General features: G+C 49.3%; 1 pseudogene; it reads left to right on the plus strand.

Annotated features, from left to right (window-relative positions):
- Positions 1–6,959: 6,959 nt before the first annotated feature.
- Positions 6,960–10,790, plus strand: LOC143412107 (synaptosomal-associated protein 23 pseudogene; annotated as a pseudogene).
- Positions 10,791–14,007: the final 3,217 nt, after the last annotated feature.

Here is a 14,007-nt window from a genome sequence, read left to right on the forward strand (position 1 = left end):
GGTCCTGTCCCAGGGCTCCCTCTCCCTAGGGCATAGGTCCAGCGCCCATAGGTCTAGAGAAAAGGAGCTCCAGCAAAGCCACCACTGCAGGGGTTGGGTTGGGCTAAGAGGAGGGGAAAATCGAGTCTGAGGCAGAAGCAGGGTTTGGTTCTGCCTCCTGAGTCAGCTGTGACTGCCCAGGGCCAGAGAGCAGAGGCCTGCGCCCAGCCCAGAGCTTTGGGATGCTGCTCTTCCAGGATTTTACAGCAATCTGAGCTCTTTGTGGTCTCATGGCACTGAGCTCTTGAATAGAGGTGGGTTTGGAAGGTTGAGAGTGGGAAGGCCTAAAGGATAATCCTGAGACCAGTAAGCTAAACAGGAAAGATGATAATCGGTGGATACACACTAGGCACTCTAGGGGATCCTTTATGTCTTATTGGAAAATGAGAAGTGAGGGGCTGTCTTACAGGAGGAGTCTACAGGAGTTGCTAATAGACAAAATGTAGGTTGTGAGAGAAAATAATCGATGGACACACACTAGGGACTCTAGGGAACCCTTTATGTCCAGTGTCGTAGAAATTTCACAATTATCTTCTAAGTGAGGTTGGATTGTTCTTTCCCACCTCACAGGGTAGGAAAGAACTCCTGGAGAGGCTGAGCAGCTGGAACCTCTCACAGGTGGCAGGGGACCCGACAGGCATTGCCCCAGGCCCTCGGGGAAGCCGGCCCTGAGCCTGGCAGCTCCACCCTGACAATCTCACGCCTCCTCTCAGTGCCCCACTGGGCGTCAGCTCTGCTTCAGGTGCTGACTTACATGTTGGAAACGCGAAGGGGAGCGGGACACGGTCCTCCACCCTGGAGAACTCATGATTTGGAGGACACAGATGTGACTAGGAACAAGTGAGATAAGCGGGCGGAGTCCTCAGCATTCAGGGGCGCTGGATCCTGTGCCAACCCAGCAGGTAAGAAAAGACACCTGTGGGGGGTCACCTTTGGGCTGCATCTCAGAGATGGGACGGCTTTGCTGAAGAAGCAGGGCTGGGATCACGCTCCTGGCAGACGGGCTGTGCGCGCCCTGGTGCGAGGTGTAGAGGGCTCGGCCTGGTTGGAGCCAAGGCCAGGACCGTGTTTTGGTTTGGGAGGAGTGTGGGGAAGTCTGGGGGTGACACATGAAATGGAGAAATGAGCAGAGTGGTCTGAATGCCTGGAAAGATGACCCCGAGGCCAGGGACACCACTGTAGATTCCCAAAGGGCAGCGGAGCCATCGGGTTTGGGTTTTCCAAAGATCTCTTCTTGCACGCACTTCTGCTTTTCTCGGGATGACGCTGCCTGGGAAATCTGGTACGAAGAGAGAGGCGGTAAATGTTTCCAGGAAATAAAAAGTCCTCTGCTGCGCATGCGTGTATCTTGGTGTGTCCGGCTATAAATAGACACAGCTGAGCTGGGCCGGAGTCTCCCCCAGCGCCCGAGGGCAACTTGCTCACACTCGGAGCTGCCTCTGCCCCTCCTCTCCTCCTCCTGTCCAGGCTCAACCCCAGCAGCCCTTTCATCACCCAGCAGGCAGGGCCCAGGGTTGGCACCAGGACCGTCTGCTCTGCCGTAGCAGATTCCCCTTAGCACACAAAGCCAGCGCAACGCTGCTGCAGCCGGAAGGGTGCACCTTTGGCCAAAGGGGAAACGTGGTGACTGAACCCAAGCTGAGCGTGAACTGACCCCTCTGTGGGGTGGGAAGGGGAAGTTGGCTTGAAGATCTGACTTACAGCCAGTGGTTTATAGACCATCCCGATCAGAAGCAGTGAATGTATGAGATGATAACTCTCCTTCCCTCCAACTCCGGGATACTTCGGGACAGATCAGTGGAAGGAGAGAGACAAGAGAATAGAAAACACACACATGTGCACGTGTGTCCATACACATGGGCCCGCTTGGCTCAACGAGTGGGTCTCCACACTGATCCAAGGGTCACAACAGACCTGGTCCCAGTGTCTTCAGGAAGCTCCCTCAGCACTCCTCTTGTGAAGCGGCTCTTGCCCACCATGGGCTCCTGCAGTAGTTCACTTACAAAATCTCGTCATGGACACACCACAGCTATGTAGACAAATCTGTGAATTTGACTCTTTTGGAACCCTGCTCGGCTGTCAGGATTACAGTTATCATTTATGAATCCCTCCAGGTGTTGGGCAAGGCTTCAGACACTCCACAAGTTTCATCTATAATCCTCTCTTGCTGGGTGTGGTGCTGTCTGCCTATAGTCCCAGCTGCTCAGGAGGGAGGCTGAGTCAGGAGCTTTGCCTGTGCCCAGAAGTCTGAGTCCAGCCTGGGCAACAGAGTGAGACCCCACCACCACCTTAACAAACAACCAAAATTGGTTCAATTGTAACCCTCTCTAGAGTCCCATCAGGGCGTGCCCCAGCTGATAGGTGAAGAAGGGAGTTCCACAAGGGTAAGAAACGCACCAGGGTCACATATAGTAGCTCATGATCCCAGGTCCCCTGGACTTGGAAATCTGTCTTCTTGGAGGGCGTGTGGTTGAGGCACACTGTGTCTTCAAATCTACTCAAAGAATGGCTCCACCATGTTGCAGCCTCTCCTCCTCCTCCCACTTGACATGACAGTGGTACTAAAATTGTAGCCCAATGAGTTGTCTGGGCACTTAACTGTGCAGAGACAATACAATAAGGGCCAGGGAACAGCAAGGGCTAGCTGCCAAGGCTGGCCTCAAATTTGCAGTCCTCCTATCTCAGCCTCCAGTCACTGGGTTTACAGACCTGCATCATTGTGCCCCACATGGCAGGGACCTATGAGGGGACCTGGCACTGACTGGAGCAAGGACAGTCTACTTGTAGTGGGTGGTCACTGTAAAATGGTCACCTATAGGGACAGGGAAGCCGCCCAGCTGCCTGTAACTGGTGAGAGCTGCCACTAGATTTTGTATCTGCCCCCACCTGGTTGTGATATCTGGGCACCTGCATCGTCTCTTGCTCCTCCCTGTGGCTCTCAGGTCATTCTATGAGTTATTTCCGGGTAAAGAAGCTGGCACTTGAGGGTTGCCAGGGATTTGGTTTGGGAACCAGGAGAGCTAAGAGTCAAGCCAGGTAGGCTCCTAAGCTGCCCTTTCCCTGGTGTTTCTTGCACATTGCACGCCTCTGGGCCCCGTCTGACAGGTTGAGCAATCCTTTGGGGGAAAGCTGGCTCCTTTCCTCTGGCTCTACGTCGCCAGGACTCACAGGAGGGAATGGGTGGCTTGAGCAGATCCTGGCGCTACAGCTGGGGTGAGCGCAGCGGGGCAAAGCCCTGGGTTCAGTCCTGGGTTCAGTCCCAGCACTACAAGAGAAAAAAGAAGGAGACAATCTCAACACCAGCCTTCTGGACAGAGCTGCACTCCCTTAAAGGACCACAGTGGCAGTGTCTGCCCGCTTACCTCCTGTGTGTTTGGGTGGGGTAAGCTCGGCCTCCAGATGTTAACCAACTTGAGTGACCTGAGCTAAAATAAACAAAAACAAGCTCTCGGAACCTGTCAAACCAAGACGGGCCCTGTTGTGTTTATCAGGGTTTGCCCAGGGGAGTTGGGGCAGGAGAAGGGGCAGAGGCTACCTAAAAGACCAGTTGAGGTTGGAACTGGGGAAGTAGAATCTCAAGTCCTGGCTGTGTGTCCCGGGGTAAGTTACTAACTTCTGTGACTTTCCTTTTCTGATTTACCTCACAGAATAAAAATCTGTTAAATAGTTTGGCAAGCTGTAAAGTGCTGTAGTCTGCCCTGAGTCATCACACCGCTTCTCTGTGTGCCTGCCTGGTCTCCTGGTCCCTCAAGAACAGGAATCATAGTGGAGCCTCCTGTGGTCTCATTGGACAACTCCTCTGGTTCCTTACGACTCATGGTGACCATGGCCTCTTCCAGGCTCTCAGAGGCCTTTGCAGCCACCACCCCCTTCTTCAGGATGCTTCTTCAGGGCTAGTTTCTCTGTGGTCGTTCTCTGGCCTCCTGCTCTGTAAGTAAGCTCCTTGCCTGTGCCCCTAAGTTGTAAAGGAAGATCCTGTGGGGGGCCCCTCAGTAATTGTTTACGAAATGGGGTTTCTGAGCCGGCTGCTGGGAAAGCCCTCTGCTGGCCAAATCTGCTTCACAGTTTGTGTCCTCTTCTCTGCCCTACGTAGGACCACAGGCCATGGGCCTACCATTTGCTGGAGTGGTCCTTCCCCATGAAGGGCACACAGGGCAACTCCTACAGGCAGAGTTCAAAGGAGGTGCATCCGCAGCACCAGTAGCACTGTCTCCAGGCCTGGGGACCATCTGCCTGGACACTGCATGGAGCCCAGGATGTGGGCTGGCCAAAGTCCTACCCCAGCTGGGCACAAGCCCAGAGTTACACAGGAACAGTCACACAGTCACTGTGCACACGCACCGCCAGCCCTGCACGCACCCAGAGGAAGTCAGACCATGAGAAATGGTGACTGGCTTTAAATAAACATAGCCAGCTATTTCAGATTGCCGGAGATTGGGGGCCTTTTCTGGGCTGAGACACACCTTGCCTGGAGCAATACCTGCTAAGACAGGACACTCCCAGCTCCCAACCAGGGCAGCTCAGGCTCCAAAATGGGGGTCTGGCTCCCCCTGCTGGTGTACTTGGGAACACACCAGAGTGCCAACCATCAAACTGGATTCTACAGGGACACAGAGGAATACAGACATTTGGTGCTCTCCCTCTCTTTCTATTTCAGAGAATCATAGTGATTTACCTTTGTTCATCTTCATGAAGGCAGGACTCACCTCCCTGTCGTACAAAAATAAAGATGAGGCTCAGAGTTCAAGCAAGTCTTGCAGATCCCACAGCAAGTTGGGGAGTCTGTCTCCTTCACCTGAGGACCCAAGAGGAAGCAGGAGTACCCACTGACATCACTGGTCTCCCAGACCCCAGCCAGATATCTCATCTGGAACTTTCCTTCTCTATCAGCTAGCACCTTTCCTTTGTCACGTCCTCTCTGGCCAAGAGTGAATACCAGATCCGTTCTGTATTCTGAGCCCACTTAGTGAGCACCCTGGGCCAGGCTAGAGGAGTTGCCCACGTTTAGCAGATAGTCAGAGATGCACAGAGAAACAGTTGCAAGATAGGCACCATCGCTGGGGCACAAGGGCTTACTGGGCTGGGGGTCCTGTTGTAGAACTTGGGTCTAGAACAGGGCCTTGAAAATGTCCCATTGGGCTGGGGATGTGGCTCAAGCAGTAGCGCGCTCGCCTGGCGTGCATGCTGCCCAGGTTCAATCATCAGCACCACATACAAACAAAGATGTTGTGTCCGCTGAAAACTAAAAAATAAATATTAAAAAATTCTCTCTCTCTCTCTCTCTCTCTCTCTCTCTCTCTCTCTCTCTCTCTCTTTAAAAAAAAAAAAGAGAGAAAAAGAAAAAAGAAAATGTCCCATTGGGACCACTCCTGGGAGGAAATGTCCAGATAAGTCACACCCCTGCCTTTAAGCAGGGGGCAGAGTTTCTAGGAAGAGATGAAGTGGCCCCAGGGTGAAAGTTGGAGGCTCCCTCTGCAGCAGAGGCCAGCCAGGGAGGGAGGACCATCTAAGCCTGTGCGCACTTCTCCTCGTCAGGAGCCTCCTATGTTGTCCTTCCCTCGCTCTCAGAACCTCCTGGGTTACAGGAGCCACTAGCTTGTCTTGCTGGGTGAGGCCTCTTTCTCCCCTCTGGAGAACAAGCAGGTTGAGAAGGTGTCTGTGACTAGCTCGATCTGATGATTCTCCTGGACACGCCTTGGTTAAGAGGCCTTTAAAATAAAACTTGAGGTGGTAAGCCTTAGGGACCAGGTCTTAATGCAGGTTATAATATAGCCCTTTTTTGCCCTAGGGATTTGGGTCTTCCCTGTGCCTATCTGGTCTTGGATTTCTGCAAGATGAGGAGTGTACAGGCAGGTCCCATGTTATGAGTGACGTCGGCTCTCCAGCCTCTAAGTACCTTCCTAGCCTGGCTTCATGGTAACTGCTGGAGGTGGGGACCTGTAGTCCCCAAGGCTCATCTCCTCACCTAGAAGAGGGCTTTCTTCTAGGGACCACGAGTCCCTGATTCTCTCAGGTAGCCAAGATCCCTTAGCTGGCTTCCTTCACTGGGTGAGGGTCAGTACCTTATGCGGGGAGACACCTGCCTACCTCAACGCAGTGATTACAGGACAAATTGGGAGCCAGGTGGACCAGGCACTAAATCCCAGTTCAACCAGTTCCTCCCTGTGTAACCTTGAGCAACCTGCTTAACCTTCCTGACCCTCTGTTTCCAAATCTGTCAGGACAAGAGTTCCCACGGCCTGAGGTTGTGCAGGAATGAAATGAGATTTTTCAGTGACTCAAGGGATACGATCACTGTGCCCAGGACAGGTGAAACTAGAGATTAAGTGTGGTATATTTTGATGGAGTGTTAATTTTACTAGGAAAAAGTAAAGTTAAAACCTGAGCTAAACCTGCAAAATGTGAATCTTGAATTTTTCAGAAGAAAGATATGACTGAAGTGTTTTGAGAGCTGACAGTTGTTCTGTGTCTGGGTCTGTGTCATGTGCCTGAGCCTCTTGGGGAGGCATCACCTGACTGCATGGGAAAGAGACCCAGGCTTCTCTGCACCTGGGTCTGGCACAACCAGTGTGAGTCAAGGAGACACCTTCCCTGCTCTCTGGATAATCAAGAGTTTTGGCCTGACCTTTGAGCACACACCAAGATAGTGAGGAGCTGGAGCAAAAGCATAGACCACGGCGTTCAGCCCATGTTCTGCAGGTCCAGGAGGGGCCTGCAGTATTTTACTGGCAAGCCACAATTATGAAATTCAATGAGAGCCCATATCAAGGTGGCATATTCTTTTCAACAATTCATTTTCCTACAGTTTTTCACCTTCAAATCACTTGCATTTACATTTGCAACAAGAACTTCTCATCCAAATATTAACAGTAATGGCAGCAAAATTCTAAAATTGAAAATTCTCAAAATTTAAGGCCACCATGCTGTAAGTATTTTTAAAAAAATTTTTTTAGTTGTAGATGGACACAGTACCTTTATTTTATTTGTTTATTTTTATGTGGTACCAGGGATCAAACCCCATGCCTCACGATGGTAGGCAAATGCTCTTTACCACGGAGCCACAACCCCGGCCCTGCTGTAAGTATTTCTAAAGTTTTTTGGTTGTTTTGTTTTATAGCAAGGATTGAACCTAGGGGAGCTTAACCACTGAGCCACACCCCCAACCTCGTTTTTACATTTTATTTAGAGACAGGGTCACACTGTGTTGCTTAGGGCCTCCCTAAGTTGCTGAGGCTGACTTTGAACTCTGATCCTCTTGCCTCAGTCTCCCAAGCTCCTGGGATTACAGGTGTGCACCACCATGCCTGGCTCTAAAGTACTTTTATTTATTGGTTCACTGCTGTGTGATCCAAACCCACCACCCTTTAATGCCAGAGTACATACAGATCTATAAAACAGACAGAGATAAGTACAACACAACATCTTGGGAATAGATACTGCCTTAATGTCAGAATCACCTGCTTAGAGCTGGAGTAGACTTTAAATTCCTGTTCCTTTTTCGATTTTCTTATCCAGCTGTTCCCCTACCAGACCTCATCTTTTTTAATTTTATTTTTTGTTTACCTCCCTCCATTTATTCCCGTGCTCATTTGAGAAGATTTAAGATCTTTCAGCCTTGGACAAAAACTCCTTTTAGCAACTGTAAAGTAGTGGCAAGAGAACAGTTGCCCAAGTTTCAGATTTAAAAAAAAAAAAAAAAAAAATGGAGCATGTATATTATGTGGCCAATGTCTTCACTCTAACTTGGTTATGAAACTAAAACCATTCCCCACTGTTCTAAGATGCTCAAGAAGTCATCGGGAGGGGAGGAAAATGGATGCTCAGTTGTCACATCAAAGGAAACAGCATTATTCTAGCAGCATCCCTTCCGTGTAAGCCTTCCGCTGTGAGCGATTTGAGGTCCCATGATATACTTGATGCTCATAACCGAAGTGGCTGGAGGATTGGGACTGTATTTATAGCATCAGCAGAATGGAAAAATGTGATTTTTTTTTATGCATGTCAATGGAGGAATGACCTGTTCCTGTTCTACAGAGAATGGAAATTGGAAGCCAAATGTTCTTTGTATTCCAAAATAGGATATCAAAACATTTTGTTACTTTCGTTTAAATTGTTAGGAAGCTGGAGACATTAGTTCATCTGTCCTCCAATACACTGTTTAATATAGCACTGAATAAATGATAAGAGTTGTCAATGGATGAGTGATCAGCTAATAGTTCTGCTAGTAATTGATTAATTTTTATGCAACAAAGTTGCATTTACACACACACACACACACACACACACACACACCCTCCCAAAAAAAGAAAAGTTTTGATCTATGGTCACTTGTTTTGGGCAACACTCTAAACTTGGGAGACAGGGATTATCTAGCTAAGGGTCAACCTCTCTGCCTCTGGGCATCTTTGGATAGAAGAATCTGAAACTCTGATGTGCACAAAGAGGCAGCTCCTTCCTGGAGCACAGGGAGCCCTCTGCCATGCTGCTGCCCTCAGCTTTCCCAGGCTGGAGAATGTCTGAGGCCTTTCCCTGAATTCGTCCTCGCACTCTGTTCTCGGCACCAGTCAGGACAAACTGGAATCGGGCTGTGATGAGGGCTGGGCAGGGTTCTCTCATGCAAATTGCCAGCTGTCTCAGAGAGGTGGGGGAAGTATGTTTCCAGACTCCAGGAAGGTCAGTGTAGGGCTTCATTAGTCTACGAATGCTGAGGTTTGGCTCAGAAGCTCTGGCAAGAAGTTTCTGGCTGACTCTGGGAGTTTGGGAGGGCTCAGAGCTCAGGCCCTGGCTGCAGGAGCTGTGGCCACATTTGAGAGTATGAGACCTACCACTACACACTCCAGAAAATCTGGAGATGGGGGGAGTAAAGGGAAAGTTGTATGTCCCAGGCTCTGGGCTGGAAGCTGTGCGTATGAGGCTTCCATTAATGCAACCTGTTTATGGTAAGATAGCTTTACCTCCAAGCCCAGAGAGGTCAGGAGAATGGCCTAAGGCCACACATGCCAGTGGTTCTCCAATAACTTTCTCCTACATTATCCAAGACAAATTTTAGCTAGAAACATGGCTGCCCAGATCAGAGACTACATTTCCCAGCCTCCTATGCTGTCAGCTGAGGTCATGTGACCAAATTCTGCCAATGAGCAGCAAAAGGATGTGTCTAGCCACAGTTTCTGGGAAAATTCCTTATGTCATAGCTTGTGCAGCAGCTCTCTGACTTTTTTTTTTTTTTTTTTGTCCCCACATCTTTTGTGCTGCTTGGAGGTGGGTGCTACCCTGAACCCTTAGGACAAGGGCCACTCACTGACGTCAGAACAGCCACTCTTGTGATTTTTTTCTGCTTTTTCTACCTGTTTCTAACTGTGATGCCCAGGAAGTGATGCGATGGGGGATTTGGACTGAGCCTGGTTTCCCACCATAATGCGCGGTTTCAGGAGCTCTTCTATGTGCTGCTGTAACACAGCCTCTTTGGAATTAAATGTTCTTACTTCCCGACTCCATGGTAACAGCTTTTTTGCATGCTGTGAATGGAAACTGAAAAGCCACCCCTGACCCTGGCTGGGCACAAAAGAAATGGAAATTGACATATTTCTGACTAGCACAGCCTAGTCAGAAATATGTTTTCTGCCTTTGGTCCCTCAGTATCCCCTCTTCTTTTATAAAACTTGTTTGTGCTCCTGAGCCCCCCCCCCCCCCCGCCCCGCCCCATAGATAGAGATAGGAAGCAGTGGAGGTATCCCCTAACTTCCTCAGGGTCAGCTTTGAAGGAACCTGTTTTACTTCACCAACCTGCCTCCTGAGCTCTGGTGGAGTGGTGAGGAGCAGTAGGACCTTCTGTGGTGACAGCTGTATCCTTTGACAGTGGCATCGCATGTGAATGTCACAGCGAAGGTGCAGGGCAATTGATCCATAGCCTCCATTTGCAGCCAAGAGACGCAGTGGACACAAGATGCCTGAGTTGCTGCCAGTGAACACCACACACTGTTTTACAGTCAACTTTTTTTTTTGGTGCTGGGGATTGAACCAGGGCCAGGGCCTTGTGCTTTCGAGACAAGCACTCTACCAACTGAGCTACACCCCCAGCCCCCAATTTTTTTTTTTTATAAGTAGTAGGCATATTCTCTAAAATAATGATTAAAAATATAGCATGGCATTAGGCTGCCATGGCCAGAGCTATTTAAATGTCCATTTTGTCTCCATGACTGATAGACTTTGCTTCATCATGGACTGTTTGTCATCAGAGGGATTCGGGTGGAGGGTCAGTACGTTACTGATGAGTCTCTGGAAAGTACAAGGAGAATCCTGGGGTTGGCCCTTGAGTCTCAGGATGCAGGAATCAAGACCATCACAATGTGGCTGAGCAAGGAACCATTAAACCACAGAGAAGACATGGACCAGATGATATAGACACGGGAGGCACCAAGAACTTTAATAGAACTTAACAGTCGCTGTGACCTTTGCATTGATCCTATCATGGAACACGGAGCTGGGAGTTCAGCAAGGCTGGTAGGCACACGGGGAGATGGCGGAGACCTCAACTCACCCAGCAATGTAGTAGCAAAGCAGCCAGCCAGGGAACAAGTGGCCAGGGTCCCAGCCATGGGAGCAGCCAGCAGTGGAGACATCAAACCTGTAACTCATGGTGCCAGAGAAGGTGACACGGAAGAGCCTCTGACTCTGGTGGGCAGTGTTCTGGGAAACCTAACAACCTGGTCCTGGAAACGGACAATGAAACGGAAGCTCGGTGTGGACAATAGCTGGACACAGAAGAGGCCGACATCATTGAGATGGATTCGACATCAGCAGAGCCTGAGCCGAAAGGCTGCAGCCTCTGCCACTCGTCCTCTCTTTTCTGGCTCCTCCGTCGAGCCATTCCCTTGGCCAAGCTTGACATTTAGCCCCTCGCTCTTCTACTGAGGAGATGATGGGGAGAGGTGCTAGAGGGGTACCAGCCTCCCTACTCTCAAAAAAAAATTTTTTTTTTGAGGGTCCGCTCAGTATTCTGAGGTGAGTTTTGTAGTTTGGTTTTGTGTTGGGGGAAGACAAAGGTCCAGGGAAGAGATCCAAGGTTGTTACCTCAGTAAAAACCTGCAGCCACAAAGCAAGAAGTGGCAGGGCCATCATAACAATCTTCCTGGGTTTAGTTTTCAATTTAAGTTGCAGGTTTTGCCAGTTAGATGCATATCTGGTTTTTGAACTTTTATACACGATATATATATATTTTATCAGATATCACAATTTTGCAACCTTTTTTTTGGTACTGGAAGTGGAACCCAGGAGTACTTTACCACTCAGCCACATCCATAGCCCTTTTTATTTTTTATTTTGAGACAGGGTCTTGCTAAGTTTCTTAGGCCCTTGCTAAGTTGCTGAGGCTTACCTTACATTTGCAATCCTCCTGCCTCAATCTCCTAAATTACTGGGATTACAGGTGTGAGCCACAGTGCCCAGCAGCCTTGTATATTGAACTATGTCCAGAATCAAGTTTATGCAGATCTAAACTGTTGTGAAAATCAAATCAGTATTAGTCACCTTTGAAGTTTATCTGCAAACTTCCAAGTTGTCAACGTGGCTCAGTTTGATCAATAACTACTGCTTGATCCTTACAATTAAATTTTGTAACTAAAAAAGATACAGTCTAGTAAATACATAAACCAGTAAAATAACTTTTTTCAATCATCAAGTATCATGCACTGAATAAAGTTGTATGGGATGTACTTGAATACGACTGGCAGTGCAGTAGGTTTGCTTACACCAACCTCTCCATGACGTCATTGTGCAGTAGTTCTTCAGTTCCACTGTAAATTTATGGGATGCCTGTCTATGAATGACACGTCATTATGCAGGGCTTGACTGCACTGGAGACTCTGATGGCCGGTTTCAGAGGAGGCGGGGAGCATGTCCAAAGCGGCTCCTTAAACTCATTCATTCCATAGGTGGATTGAGGTTCTTTGCTGGATCCAGAGGCAGCTTGGGGGCAAAAATCCCCGAGAAGGTAGAGGGGGCGATGCCTCCCCTAAGATCCAGGAAACTCCAGCTCCTGCCACAGGACCCCTGCACAGCTGGCTCTGTGGCAGCTCTCAGGCAGCCCAGGCTCCTTCCCAGGCCTGCAGCCCTGGTCTCCTCTGACGGAATCCAAGATACCCCTGAGGACACCTTGCCAAGCTGCTGAACAGGCAGCAGTGCCTACGAGAATCCTTCATTCAGGGCAGTCCTGGGGGAGCACGGTAAGCCCAGGAGGTATCACAGCCGCTCTCCTGGGAGGCATAAGTCCCCTTACCTAATCTCAGCAGGGAGGCCACAGCTTCAGGCTGTGCAGGGCTCAGTCTGAGTTCAAAAGGCTTGGAGGGCTGAGGAGAGGCCCCACTGACATTAACCTGAGAAGATGCCATTTACAAACTGGTGACATGTCTGCTGGCTGGGCAGTCCTGAGACGGCTCCTACCCTCCTGTTCGTGAGACGGGGATCATGATGTCTACTTCTCAAGGTTATTGCCACCTGGAATGAGATCATGAGAGCAAAAACACTCAAAATCTATAACACGGCAGATTACGATTCTGAATTTGGAAGGCAGAAATAACAGTACCGCGGTCGATATTATGGGTGCCCAATCAGCCCCCTCTACAGGGCCACGCACTCCCCAAGCTGCTATGAGGGTCGGCTGCTAACAGTTCAGTCGCTCCCTCTCCAGAGTGAATGGTCACTGCCTTATTTGGGGGTCTCACCTGATGATTGCCTGACATGGCTTGAAAGGCTACTCCTGTCCCTCAGTAGGGCAACTCCAGTGTAGCACCGGCTCCAGCGCTTCCCATGAGGTGGGGCTGGCGCTTGGCTGCAGCCGAGAGCTCAGCCTGGCTCCTCCCCCCACTCTGTCCTGCTCCTTTGCGTTGATTCTGAGGATTCTTTTTAATGGAGGACACACATTCAGATCTGCCTTGGGCTCTACTTTTAGGAAATCTGACCCAAGTATATCCTTTACAAAGTATATATATATATATACTTTGTATATATATATATATATACAAAGTATATATATATATATATATATATATCTCCTCACCCACACACATGTAAGCATGTGACCCACCGATAAGCTACACTACCAGAATAAGTGATATAATATAAAGAAATTAGTCCAGTGCCTGGTCTGTAGTGATAACCCAATAAATGTTAGAGATTGTGATTTGGGAGGAGGGGACAGGGCACAAGTCCTGAGTCCCAGCCCCGCACCACCACCACCACAAGAATAAGAAGTCAAAATACGGTGGGTTGGTGAGTTGATTGATTTTTATATGCTAAGGGAAAATGGTAAGCAGAGAAGGGCAGCTGTGTTTTCTTGAATATCTTTGATTCTGTTTTGGCCCTTACACAGCTAATTAAGTTTCAGTCATGATATACATTTCCATCACCAGCAGAGGGCGCCATATACATGCAAATAAGTGGTGTTTTCTCCCTCCCCTCAAGCAGCCTTGGCAGGAAAGATCAGGTACTTGACAGAGCAGAGGTGGGAAGTTCCTGGAGATTGACACAGATGGTAGGAGTGAGCAGAACAGGAGGAACACTGAGTCAAGCTGGTCCCAGGCTCTTGGGGGCGGGGACAGGGAGGCTTCTGCCACTCAGGCTCCAGGAATAGTGAGAGGAGATAGCTTTCCCAGGGAAGCCACCACTGCGGCTAGGTGGTCAGGGCCTGGCCTGGGCAGGGTGGTGGCAGCAAGGTGGTTAAGAGAGGATATTGATAATGGAATGGAATAAGATGGCGCCAGAGATTGTGCTGTGTTCTTGGCTCTTGTGTCCTTGCATGAGAGGATTTCAAGCAAGACATGAGACTAAGTAAGAGTATAGCGAAGTTTATTAGAAAATAAAGAAGAGGGGGAGCGCCCTCAAGAGGGAGAGTGGGTCCTCCCAGAGAAGAGAGTGACAACTCACTTCTTTGTGAGTTCCGTTTTATTGGGGTAGAAGGGGAGGTTTCAGGAG

This window comes from Callospermophilus lateralis, chromosome 13 (assembly GCF_048772815.1).
Source record: "Callospermophilus lateralis isolate mCalLat2 chromosome 13, mCalLat2.hap1, whole genome shotgun sequence".
NCBI classification, from domain to species: Eukaryota; Metazoa; Chordata; class Mammalia; order Rodentia; family Sciuridae; genus Callospermophilus; species Callospermophilus lateralis.